Genomic DNA, 12,533 nt, shown 5'->3' on the forward strand with positions numbered 1-12,533 from the left:
ACCTACACTTCGTGTAAAAATTAGAGAAGAATGAGATTAGTACAAAAATGCACTATGGAAACCATGCAAGACATGCATTTAAAAGGGACATTTTCTTAAAATCATACTTCATGCCTTTTTGCGTGAATCTTTATAAAACCTTTATACCATAGAATTTATATCATTCATATACTTCATATAAATATTTTCAAAGGCCAAACATCACATAATATGACATATAGAATTTATGACATTTTTTAAGCCACTTTACAGTAAGTTATTCCTACTTAACAGTGAACATTTCTTTCTTTTATTCATTAACCTCCCAAGTAACCCTCTAGTGATATTCGGTGTAATGCATCACACTAAAGCCACAAGGAAACATACATATAACATACCTAAGTCAACACATATCATCATATAGGAATAATATATCAAATACACATTTAAGTCAAGATTACATTGACTTTATAGTAAGCTACTTCAAGTTGTACATATGTTTACTTCTTTTCACATCCATCATTATAAGACCTTGTTCATGATCCCAATCTTTGTTTACTAGTGAAATGAATATATGGAGTCACATAAAACCATACATTCTTAGTAAACCCTTCATGAAATCACATATCTTAACATTCAATTCATACCTCAACAAGTAAGTGAAGGCAACTTCATTCATGTAATACAAGACCTTCATCATATAGTCATTTTGACCAACATAGTGCATATAAGAATAAGACCATATCATATATATTCATACAATGTACATCTTCATAACAAGTAGACCAATACTACATACATATGGACATAAACATAATAATACATATTAGGTAAACTTCCTAGAACTTCCTTAGACCAATACTACAAAGTCATGCATATGGACATAAACATAATAATACATATTAGGTCACCTTCCTAGGAGCTTCTTATGCAATGTCTAAATGGGTTCATTACTTCCACATATCCTAAGTAACCTCCCTTAAGTTCTCCTAGTTAGGATCCTATTCATTTACTTCCTTTGTCCATCTTACTTTAGGAAAACAATAGCCTTAACCGACACTAAGACCATGGGTGCTAAACATGGAATTTGGTGTTATCCCCTCACACCAAAAGAGGGCATCTTACAAGACAAGGTAAGACATGAGTAACATACTAGCATCTTAGGTGATATAACTTGCTAGATCCTATGTGGCAAGCATAGTTTATGGAACTAAGAGATAGGTATACTCCCTCTACATGCCACTTGTAAAGTAGGGCCTCCTCTTATGGAAATCCATTGGATGGGTAATCCTCTTTGGGGATTCAACACCCCTTATAATCTTCCTCTATGGGAAGCCATCACCTCACATTGTCAAGTTTGCTCGGTGCTAAGCTAAGTTCGCTTGTATTGAAAACCTTCATTAACATTACTTTATAAAATATAGTCTTAGGAGATTCATCCCCCTCATATTCTTAGCTCATAGGTCATAGATGAAAGTTCATCAACCTAAATCATGTGAGAAGATCCTTTCACATGGACATAACTTATGTATTAGCACTATCTAGTTTAAGGTACACTTGAGTACACCTTTCAAGGATCCTCTATTGACTATATCATCATTCATGTTTGTGTATATACATATACGTGAGAAAACCTTTCACATAACACCATAATTCACACATGTTCATATATTCATATTCATACATACAGAAACCAAAGCTAGAATAATCCTATCAAGGTACACGTGTGCAATGCATAGGTAAAGTCCATACCCTTGCCCATACTAGTACACCTATCAAGTCATCCTAGCTAAGGAAACACATATCATACATTCATAAACATCACCTTAACATGTATAGCAATAGACACTAGTGAATATGAGAAATGCCTTTCATTTAGACACCATGACCTATACTACTTTTATCATGCATGTAAAGTGAGTGTGTGTGTACATTGGTCAACATGATCACGTAATGGATATCAACAACACATTGAGGCAGACACCCACTTAGACCATAATACTCTCTCAAGCATAGACCACACAACACACAATAGCATAGGAGACAAGTCAACTTCATATTACACTTAAGGCTCCTAATTTGTGCTATTCATACATTCACATAGTGGTACATAGGTAGGATTATTAACCATTTTATTCATCAATGTCAGAACCTATACTTTACCCTAACATATATATACACATGCTTATATAATAGCCATACAATCTAGATCACAAATAAAATAGGAAAGTAGGCATTAACCTCTCATAGTAACATCATAAGCACATGTTCATATGTTCATCAATTTGCATTCAAGTCCATGCTCAACACATATATAATGACAATAAGGTAAAATCCTCCACCATAAGTGGACCATACCACACAATTAGGCTTCATCAACTACATTAATATAGAAAAGTAGAGGGATGAGCCATTCTTACCCATTTCTCACCCTTTAATCATCCCTTATCAATACACCTTGTTTATCAACAATTCATATATATAGGGCAGTAGCTATACGTACTTTAATCATAGAACAAACCATGTACAAGTTGCTACAAGATCATGCTATAATATAATACAAGGCATCTCACATGTACTAGAAAGTAGAGAGTCCTAGATCATCAACTAACCTCCCTAGTTTAGTTCATCAATCAAGGTTTATCAATAATGTAAATGTAGAGCAGTAGCCAAAGAAAATCAAAATTTAAATGAGATACTACTACAACTGCCAATAAACTCGAAATTACTATAAGCATGGTTCATATTAGGAATTCACGGAAGGTAAGTTTACATAGGCTAATCCTATTCAAACTATCATGAATCGATCCACATTGGATCCTTTACATATAATTCATACTCACATTACAATATAGTCATTATATATAGACAATTAACCATGATCAATTCATATAACAACTAACCTAATGTCAAGATCCCAAGTTACAATTTCATAGACTAAAAGAACTTAGTTGAGCTCATACTCATCCTTTTTCACTTTGACCACACACGACTTATATTTACAATTCAATCAAAATATTACCCTTAAACAGTATCTACGAGAACCACAATATAATCGAAATCCACTTTTTAACCTATTAAGGACCCACATTACATTGATCATAATGAAGACTAGGCTAGGCATGTTCAAACCTTCATACATTGATCCACATGGATACTACATCATCAATTCAAAATAAATTCACGTAAATAACAGCATATATAACAACTTCAATGTAATAGAATCACAATTCAATCGATAACAAGTCAAGATCACAAAGCCCATGCAAGGACCAAATCGATTTAGACAGGGAACATGGGTTCATCATGCAATTGGAGTAAAATCACGTTCAAGCCAATACTTTAACATCACTTCATCATGATTTAATCATTAAAAATGTTTCGAAAAGGATCCCATGGATAGATTGAAGAAGAAGAATTTTGATCATGAAACTTTCTTTGAACACATTGAGATTAAATAACTCTCCAAGTGAAAGGTTACTTTGAGATGAAGGATCACCATACCTTTATATACATTAATACCTCTAAAACTTGGTGAATAAATCATAGTAATTCATTCTCCAGGCTGTTCTTGAGCTTTACCAACAATGGAGTTTTCTAGGGAGAAGATTTTTGGAGGGAAAGGTTCGATTTCGTGAGAGAGGATTGGGAATGGGTTCACCACATGTTTGATAATTTATATACACCCAAATATAGGTAAATTAATCAATTATAGTAATTTTAGGACGTGGGGTGAATTTCCCATTCACTCCTTAAATAAAACAGTCTGTTAGACAGTGTTGCAGGCCACTATCGACGAAACCCCATCGACTGGCCATTGGTCAATCGACTGGCCGTACTTTGGCTTCCGTCATTGGTACTTGGACTATTTTTGGGTTTATACCTGCTCAAGATAATTATACATAAATGAGACTTCACCAAAGGGTCGTTGGTCAACCAATCATCCATAGTTTAGTCCGTCGATTGGCACTGCCAAGGAAGTCTCTCAACCAGCATTGGGTCCTTCTTGTAGGCCCTTTCGTTGGGTCGTTTAGAATTTGTACCCATACATTCCCAACATAAATACAACCCTTAACACTTCATAGATCTCCCACATGAGTTTCACCCAAAAAAGTAATCACAACTCGTCCAAACAGGCTAGACCTCATCAAGACACACTTGAGCGTCTTAAGGGCTATCTTTCAAACGCCTTGGATGTTCTTGGAGTTTGACCTCCAAACTTCTAAAAACTCTATATACCATATTTAAACATCATTATAACTCATTTTAAGACTTCATAATTTCATGACATACAATATATAAACACGTATAGACACATGAGGCACGTAGGTGACTAATCGTTGAACGTTTTGGTCGTCCCTTGACATTCTACTTCCAAATCACCTCAAACTTTACACACTGACTCTAAACCATACTATAAGTCATTTGAGGGCCTTATAACTTTAATTAAAAAAATGTTAGGATCAAGACACTGTAACTCATTTTGGGGTCTTACAAATATAACTTCGTTTTAGGTTTAATAAACTTGTTAGCAATTGTGTTATACATATTTAATTCATGTTTAATTTACTTGTTAGCATTTGTGTAATATAGCTTCAATTCAGGTTTAATTCACTTGTTAGAATTTGTGTAATACAACTTCAATTTAGGTTTAATCCACTTGTTAGAATTTGTCTAATAGAACTTCGATTCAGATTTAATTCACTTGTTCGCATTTATGTAATATAACTTCAATTTAGGTTTAATTCACTTGTAAGCATTTGTGTAATACAGCTTCGATTCAGATTTAATTCACTTGTTAGCATTTGTGTAATACAGCTTCAATTCAGGTTTAATTCACTTGTGGAAATTTTGAAGGTTAGTGTTGAGTAAGCTCTGTTCATTTAGGGTGTTTGCACTGCAATCTTCTATTTTTGTTGGCCTCCTTTGCACTTATTGTGGTCTTAAAGGTTTAATTTCTTGTTTTTGTGTAGAAGCCTTTGTCTGTTAATATGTTGAGGTTTTATTTAGGTCAAGTTCTTGTGAGTTTTCAGTATTCAGTTTTCTTCTCTAATCAGTATGATCTCTACTAACCCAATGTCTTCAAAGTGGTGCTCTTCTAATAGTTAGTTTAACTCAAAATTTTACTTGTCAATGTTCATTTCCATTCAATTTATGGTTTATTTATTGGATGCAGTATCATCAAGCCACAATTACAATAGATACATGTTTAGTTCACTTGTTAGCATTTGTGTAATACATTTTTAATTTAGGTTTAATTCACTTGTTAGAATTTGTGTAATACTACTTTAATTTATGTTTAATTCACTTGTTAGCATTTGTGTAATACAACTATAATTCAAGTTTAATTCACTTATTAGCATTTGTGTAATACAAATTCAATTTAGGTTTAGTTTAGGTTTAATTCACTTGTGGAAATTTTAAAGGTTAGTGTTGAGTAAGCTCTCTTATTTTGGGTTCTTGCACTACAATCTGCCCTTTTTGTTGGCCTCCTTTGCACTTAACTGTTCCTTTTGTCTGTGCTTGCAGTTTTGGTTTTAAAGGTTTAATTTCTTGCTTTTGTGTGGAAACCTTTTTTGTTGATTTATGTTGAGTCTTCATTTGGTTCAAGTTCCTGTGAGTGTTTGGTATTCAGTTCTCTTCTCTAATTAGTATGATCTTTTCCAACCCACTCTCTTCAAATTGGTGCTCTTCTAGCAATTTGTTTAACTGAAACTTATACTTTGTGAATGGTCATTTTTATTCAATTTCTGACTAATTTATGTGCCAGCCATAATCACAATAGATACAGGTTTAATTCACCTGTTAGCATTTGTGTAATAAACTTTTATTCAGGTTTAATTCAGTTGTTACCGAAGTGGTGCTCTTCTAGAGAACTGGTCTATATATATCTCTCTAGTCTTTTAATTTCACTAAAACAATTTTTAATAATGTGCAGAAAAAATATGACTAATCTAGTTGTGATGTTTTACTTCAATGGATCCTAGAAACACATTAATTACTTGGCAAATGGTGTGTTGATACACACAGAATCAATGTTTGTCACCCTCGTTTCTGTAATTGGTACTCAATTGTCAATAGACACATCAACAAGTAATGTTGAAATCAGATATAAAATTGATGACAGGTCTCCTCCAATTCAAATTCATAATGATATGGGGATAAAGGTATACATTGAAACCAAAAAGGAACATCGATAAATGGCAAGATACTCTTTGTGTGTACTAATCATGCACCCATTCCACTTTTATGTTCACACACTTCAGAAGATATGAGGGTTATACACAATTCTTACCTCTTTAGTACATTTAATGGTATTGGTTAATCAATAGGGTTAACTGGATTCAGATCATGTGAGGAAGTTGATGAGCTAGAATGTTAGCACCAGACATCATTGTTAATCCCAATAACTCTTTGTTTGAGAACCATTCTTAATCATTTTTAATTCAAGACAAAAGGATCAAGTAATCAGATAAGACCTAAATTCAAATCACTTTAAATTATTAATTGTATATTAATATTTTTTTCCAACAACTATTCGATACGGTTCCAAGGAGAAAATTGTAGTTGGAGTTTATGAGCTTCAATCTTGAACAAATGTGAAATGTTCAAGATTAGAGAATTTGAAAGCGAACACACATGTTTGTTGCTACATAATTCATTATCTGAAAGGCAAGCAACTAAAAGTATTGTTGGGAGTATTATTGTGGGTAAATGTGTTGAATTAGATGTTATTTACACACCAAAAGACATACAAAGTGACATGTTAGCTGAATATGGTGTGCGACTCACATATATGCAAGCTTGGAGAGCTAAAGAAGCTCTTGAATTAATTCGGGGGTGATCCAATTCAATAATATGCAAAGTTGTCAAGTTACTTTCACATAATAAAGGCAACTTACCCTAGTTCTCATTTAAGATTTCACAAATCAGAGGATGGCCGTTTTTTATATGCGTTTGTAGCTTTGTTAACCTCGATAAAAGGATGGGAATATTGTACACCAATTATAGTTGTTGATGGAACTTTCTTAAAAGGGGCATACAAAGGAACACTACTAACCGCTAATACCTTAGATGCAGCAGGTGAGACTTTCGAATAGGATACTAGTGTTTTCTATTTTTTAACGATGTATTAAAAGTGAATTATAATTGTAGTTAAAATGTAATAAAATTGTATTAAAAAAATTGAACATGGTACAGGAGTATACTGTCACTTGCTTATGCCATTGTCAATCCAGAGAATAATTCATCTTGGAGGCAGTTTTTTGAGCAATTCATAGATGCATTCTTTCAAAGACCAGAGATGTGTATCGATTCCAATAGGCATGCAAGCATTATTAAGGGAATTATTATAGTGTATGATGAAGTACACCTCATTTTGCTTGTATGTGGCAGTTACTGCAAAACGTAATGATAAACTTCAGAGAAAGTCAACAAAGGGTTACTGAGTTGTTCTACTCTATGGCAAAAACATACATTATGACAAAATTTAATCAATATATGACAATAGATGAGAAGATAGATAAGAGGATCAAAGATTACTTGTTAAACATTGGATACAACAAATGGTCATATGTGCATGCTGAAGTAAATATAAGTTGGATGATGACACCAAATAGAGCAGAATCAGTCAAATCACGAACAAGACATGCCAAAGTTCTTACAGTCTTGCAACTCTTGGAATTCATGAGACAACTTGTCCAGAAATGGAATAACAATAAGAGATCAAAGGTGAAATTTTTAGGTTTTCACCTTGAACAAAAGTATGAAAATATATTGCGGCACAGTAATATTGCATCAGAGAAATTAAGGGTATGTATGATATCTAAATCATTTTTCCTAGTATTTTTTCTTTGGATTCATATCTAACATCTCTCTTGATTACATTTTTTTTCTTTTGCTTAGGTTGTAGAGACAAATAAATATGTGTATACCGAACTTGATTGTATTACACAATTCACAGTATGTCTTCACCAACGTACATGCACATGTGTGATATTTCAATTGGATGAGTTACCATGTCCACATGCTTTAGCCGTTATAACAATAAAACACATTAGTTGTGAGAAATATTGCTCGGATTACTATAAAGAAAAAATTTATTTCTGACATATCAATCTCAAATAAATCCTTTGCCAAATGAAAGTACATGGAACACACCAACATATGTTCTAGAAGATGTTGTACTTCCACCTCATGGAAAGAGACCTTCGGGAAGGACAAAAAATAAAAGATATACTCAACTGAGAGAAGATGGATTGAAGAAGGTGAAAATGACATGCAATAATTGTGGACAACACGATCACAACAGGAAGACTTGCAAAAATGTTAGGCCTTATGATCATGAATGAAAAATAAAGTTTGTTTTAGCTGTTTGTTTGAGAAGCTCATTGACTCTACGAATTTGGATCATGCCTGTTTATATGGTTTATATTCTTAGTTCTGCAATCTCGTGTTATTCAATTTACCATTTATGTTATTCAATTTACTGGAATGTTTCTATGTATATAGTTACATTTAATATGATATAGTTTACTGGAATCATGTTTTTTTATTTTTAATTGCTTTTTGTTGTAAAATTTAATTTGATCTATGAGTTTATTCTGATAAGCATGTGCAAGTTTTGACTTATTGTTCATGACCTTGAAGATCAGTGACTTGAGTTCATTGATAGTGTCCCTTGCTAGTATGCTACTACATCAACTTTTTCCCTTTCTTTCTCAACTAAAAGTTTGTCACTATGTTGTAGCTTATGATTAGACCATTCTTAATGTGCACTCTGAAAGTAGCTATGATTTTTTCATCTCTATTATATTGTTACCATCACCTTCTAAGAGTCATTATGCTTTTAATCCAACAGACGTGAAATAACAGAGAAAGTCTGCACCTACTAAAGTAGATTGTACAAAATTCGAATCTTGAAACAATTATCATGACATCCCCAATAAGTAAACAAAAAAAGAACAACCTCAAATAGAAGACTTACATATAACAATACAGTTAGGTATACAATACCAAGACTTATAATAGATATCATGGTTTTTCATAGTCATAGTAATTACAAACTATTTTACACCATATAGTTTGTCATACTAACTAATATAATAATATTTGTTTATCTATCCGGTCTTTCGTCTTCGCTTTAAAGGTCACTCGATTTCTTCCTTCTTGCATATTCCCATAATATAGCTCCAAGTCTCTTTCGGAGAATGTCTGCCTTAACTTGTTGATTTAGAAAATGTTGGTCATTACATACGAACTCCACAAATGCAACAACGAAAAGTCCACAACCCCTACAAAATTTAATATAAAATTGCTATCAAAATATTGATTTAATACAGAAAAATACCTATTTGATAAAACTTACAGTGAATCCTCTTATTGTCCTGGAACACCTTTAGTTATGAAATAAAACACAATTTTGTAAAACTGATTTATCTCACTATATTTTGGTGTTGCCTTCAATTCATGACGCTTATCATATGACTTGACCACGCTTAAATAATATGGTAAAACAACTGAAAGCATCTCATCAATAATTTACCTCTAAATTCACCCCACCCCTAGCCACAAATGAATCAAACACCTCGAAAGACCTTTGCCCAATATCAAACACCACAAAAATCTAGTGGCGATTCTCTTTCATGTTTAGTGGAATAAGAATATGATCCACTTAATCCCATGGGGTACTTGTCAACCAACAACGTCCACATATATATCAGGCAACATTATCAGAATCTTTTACTTTATTGTTATTCTTATCCTCATGAGCATCACAAAGGTTAAAGAAAGAATTAGTAATCTTTGTCTTGAAAACACAATCAGTCGTTGTAAATCAAATATTACTGTTGGCTTCATATTTTTCTTTTTTCCTTAGGAAATAGAAAATGACATCAATATGCTGCAAAAAGAATAGAATTAAAATGTAAAAAGAAACAGTGTCAACAAACAATCCAACTAACCTCAAAGGTAGTACGACACCTAGAAGGGCAAGTGTTCAGAATAAGAAATATTGAAGAGTGAATTAAGAAAATTGTATCCGTTATAAATTAGAGGTACAGAGTGTTGCATAGGTTGAATTAAGGTTGTATATATTATGAATTAGGTAAGTTATTCCATATGACAAATTATTCAAAAACTTCAAAATGAATTACCTCTTTTTTTACCCCTATAAATTCACTTAGTGAATTAATCGATCAAATAAGATTCATTATCTCCTCCGGTTGCATATGAAAAAGGATATTTTTTTTCCAAAAACTTACGTGTAACAAATAAAGTTCTCCAGATTTGAAATATTGTGTGAAGGGAGATGTTGATTTTTCTTTCTGCCACGTTTCTTCGGTGACGCTTTCATTTTGTTTTGATCAATAGTGAATCCTTTTTTTAGATAAGATTCTTCAGTCCTATTGATCTGATAAAGATCTTAATCAAGAATAATAAAGTCATTAAGAGTATGCAAAGGTTTTTAACAATCCTCTATTGCATCTGCATATATAGAATTATTGATTAATTTACAATTAACAGATGCAACACTTATTTATGTTGGCTTTGTTGACTACATTACCATCAGATTGCGTCCCAACTATATTCACATCAGCTGCCTCTTGGACAGTAAGCAAAATAAATATTTTAATTATGTTATCAAAATAAAACTTAGTTGAAGTTAAGAAAATTAATACCATTCATATCAGCAATAACCTCTGACAAAACTTTTTCAATAGCAATTCCTGTCTATACATAACAAGAACATTTAAAATAGAGAGTTGAATTAAAATATATGAAATATGAAATATATGTGTATAAAACCCTTCATTACCTATTTTACTTGATACTCTATCAAAATTTTCAATGTCAACAAATATAAATGAAGTTGTAAGAACTTGAGATTCTTCATTTTGCTTTGATCCCATAACATGAGCATCATGCCCTCTTGATTCACTTACAAATGCGTTAAGAGAATGTTATATATGAAATTAACATATTATAAGAAAAACATATTAAAATTAACTGGAAAAAATGAAATATCAACTTCCTATCACTTCTACATTAACTGGAAGAAGTTACTAGACAATATATTAATATTATATTATCAATATAAAAGAAATGTACTGAAAATATAAACGAACCTCTATTAAAACCTAATCCACCTGAAAATGACTCGCCAACGTGCTTCTTAGATGGTTCCCTGACTTCACGGATAATAAAGCTACTACCAGCACTCTTAGCAAAAAGCAAAGTAATATCCTCTAGTAATTGTTTGTTTGAATTCACCACAAATTCTTTGATTTCATTAAATCCTAAATCAATTTTCTCTTCAAGTTCTTTCTTATTTTCATTCACCTAATAGATATTAAACCATAACACAAATATTTAAATATAATAGTTTTAAAATAAAAAGCCTAAATTCGAGTTTGTATATACCTTTACAAGCTCTTTCTCAATTCTATAACTTTATTGGTCAAAATGTCTAGACTATGACTTGAACCTTTAGGCTTCAATTTCAAAATTTCAGCATGGTAATCACGAGGTTTAGGAAGCCTGAATTTGGATGCTTCATCTTCACTAGCCACTATATTCTCAAACTAAAAAATCAAATAAACAAAATAAAATTAGATATAGTAATTTGAGTTGAAATAAACAATATATTAACTTTGTACAAATACCTTATTTTTTGTAGGCAAGAAGAGACATTTCTCAATATATTTTTGCATCGACAATTGTCTTCCAATTTAATATTCTTGGAATTGAGTCAGCAACCCGAATAGTTATATCTTCATCAAACTTTGAACAACACTCAAATATCCAAATTTGAAAAGCCAGAGGCAAGTCACCTATTCTATAGTATTTATAGGTCGACTTAAGCTCATGTCTCACAGAATCAGATAACTTCTTGTAGACATCTAAACCACACGAATATGAATTGAATTTTACACTTTCCACAAGGTAAAAATCTCTATTGCTTATTTGGTATTCCTTGTCCACATATGAAAATAAAAAATTAAGGGGTTGGAAACTGTTGATGAAAGTTATATTAAAAGAAGTATCGAATGGTGGATGAAGGAGAAGAATAAGACCAAATGTTGTAGCCTGTGGAAGCTAATCTTGGTGTTGTTGTTGTTTTCTTGTATTATTAAGAATTACAAAGAAGAATATTGTCGAGGATATAAAATTCTTATGTAGTTGTGTACAACCATTAAAATTATCATAGTTGTAGAAATAAATAAACGTAGTTTGCATTCCTGATCAAATGTATGTTTGTTTGACACTTTGAGGCCAATGTTCGACCATTTGAGGCATATGTTGCTACATATGCCTCAAATGTTGCTATAAATGACCATTATGTATCAATGTTGCTACATTTGAAGCGTATGTTGCTACATATGAGACATATGTTGCTACACATGCCTCAAATGTTGCTACAGATGCCTCATATGTTGCTACAGATGCTTCATATGTTGCTACATATGAGAACTATCCACATCACATATTATTTATGTATTTAATCTAAATATAAGATAAAATAAAACAACATAACTGATAAAATAAAACATTAT

This window comes from Solanum lycopersicum, chromosome 7 (assembly GCF_036512215.1).
Source record: "Solanum lycopersicum chromosome 7, SLM_r2.1".
Classification (NCBI taxonomy): Eukaryota; Viridiplantae; Streptophyta; class Magnoliopsida; order Solanales; family Solanaceae; genus Solanum; species Solanum lycopersicum.